At 33.2% G+C, this 2,322-nt stretch overlaps 1 pseudogene; it reads right to left on the minus strand.

Moving 5' to 3' along the window:
• Nucleotides 1-284: 284 nt before the first annotated feature.
• On the minus strand, nucleotides 285-1,845 carry LOC146722941 (uncharacterized; annotated as a pseudogene).
• Nucleotides 1,846-2,322: the final 477 nt, after the last annotated feature.

Here is a 2,322-nt window from a genome sequence, read left to right on the forward strand (position 1 = left end):
GAAAATAGGACACGGTCGAAGTAACGCCAAAACGAAAATAATGTCAACAATATTATTAAGTTATTATATATTATATAGACTTAGGTTTCAGAAAAGGAGATCTAGTACACTGGCCTTCAATGATTTGTTCTTAGATTCTCTCTGGTGTACAGCCAATAATCATGGCTATATACCTATTCCCCCTTGCCCCGTCTAGGAACGAATCATTGGAAGCCAGTGTACTTAGTACTCATACTAAATCGGTATAAACTAAGTCATAGATAAATAAAGAAGCAATAGAATCGTTATTGCTTTTCAACTAAAGTTTTCATGATTTCGATCAGCGATTTTTGGACCTTTATTTTATCCTCGTGAATCTTCCTTCGTTCTTCTTTACGCTCGGCATACCTCTGTTCTTTTAACTTCTCACGTTCTTTTCTCTTTTCCTCCTTTTTGGCAATCGCTACCTTTCTATCTTGTCTTATATCACTAATAAAAGTCTCCAGGACAGTCTCAACTCTTCGCTTTTTGCATTGATCTAAAATAGACATTGATTACTAAGCAAATATATACAAATTATAAAGAATCGATATCTTATTAATATATTATTTACTAGATGACAATGATTCAGAAGATGATTCTGTTGCTGCCGATTTTGTCACATTTATAGGCTTCAGTGGACCTTTGTTAGATGCAATCGCAGGTGATACCATAAAAGCTTTTTTCCCAAAAATTGAATCCATAACTTTTAGAATTACAATTATAAAAATAACATTTACTCAGACATTAGATCATATAAGTCATTTACGTCAAAAATTATTTTGCTTCCATTTAGTGACACACAAGTGTCGATATAAGTGTCGTTCTATTTCTGTTCTTCCATTCAATGCCAAGAAGAATAGAATGACATTTGTATCAATTGCATTACTAAAAAAAAACATCCTTAGAAAATTAAAAGAGATTACATATAAAATTAACAGTATCAAATTGGTATTTCATTTTTTAATGAATTATTTATAGAAATAAAAAACATAGATTTACCGAATAAAAGGCCCATGTATTCCGGCAATTTCCGCTCTTCTTGTTTTGATCGCTTATGTTCTTAAACGTTCTTTTTAGACCAGACATCTTTACGGAGCATTGCAGTCCAGTTACAGCATACTTTCCATTTGAATTTTCTTTCATTTTTTGTGCCAGCTCAGCCCAAACGGTAGTACTTCTTTTGGATCCCGAATTGAAGTCAGATTTTTTCTCTCAATACAACTCTAACAGTAAATATACCGCAGCGTCGGACCATATAAATCCTTTAGTGCTAGTCGAAGAAGTATTTTCTTCGGAATCAGAAATTTCAAATGTCACTGATGGCTGACTAATTTCTGAAGAACTTGCGAAATCAGACACTGACGACTGACTAATTCCTGAAGAACTTGCACGCACAAAATCAGTAGAATTATTTTGGTTACATAAGATTTTTTTGTTCACAAGTGATTGCAACAGTTTTTGATCTGTAACAGCAGATAGTATTAAAAATATAATTTATATATACACCCAATAATCAAATAAATATAAAAATAATCCCTTATGAAAAAACATTTTTTGGAAATTGCGAAAAGACATCTAATTGGTAATTTTATTTCGATATTACGGAAACTGTCAATTGGGAGTATTTTCATAACTTTCAAAACTTTTTTCTGTAAGAGATGTTCATTTATTTATGTTTCTTTTAAATGATACATAACCTTAAAATATATTCGGCTGAATGTTACCTGTTTGAACTCTATTAATTAGTTCTTGAGTAAGAAATAATGTAATGACGCTCTGCGTTTCTTTAACAAAGACTGGGAATTCGATCAATGACTCTTCCATATTTTGACACTAATGTTTTCTTGTAGAACTACAAGTCAACTTTTAACTTTTCACAATATTGCTATCAATCGTCATATGCAATCGCATAGAACGTATAAGCTGCTGCAACTCAAACTTGAGGTAGCTGATGCGTGTATTATGCGCTGCAGATGGTGGGGATCTAGGGAATTCTAAGCGTTGTTCATGCGCGCATTGAGTGAAACGGAATGTTTTCTATGTAATTTGTGCTCATAATATGCGAAACGGAACGCAACCTCAGTGTTAGCCAACCCACTAGTTGTAGTTCTCTCGAAAATTTTTAATTGAGCAGTGACGACGACAACGACGACAGCGGTCACAAAAGCGAGAAAACCTGCTACGGTAAAAATTACTTTGTTAGCAGCGTAAATGATAACCCTGTTCTAATTCATAATATAAAAACTCGAGCGGATAGTATAACAGAAACAAAAAATTTGTCAAGCGTCGAGTAGTCAATTA

This window comes from Nylanderia fulva, unplaced genomic scaffold (assembly GCF_048542155.1).
Source record: "Nylanderia fulva isolate GAGA-0341 unplaced genomic scaffold, ASM4854215v1 Scaffold251, whole genome shotgun sequence".
NCBI classification, from domain to species: domain Eukaryota; kingdom Metazoa; phylum Arthropoda; class Insecta; order Hymenoptera; family Formicidae; genus Nylanderia; species Nylanderia fulva.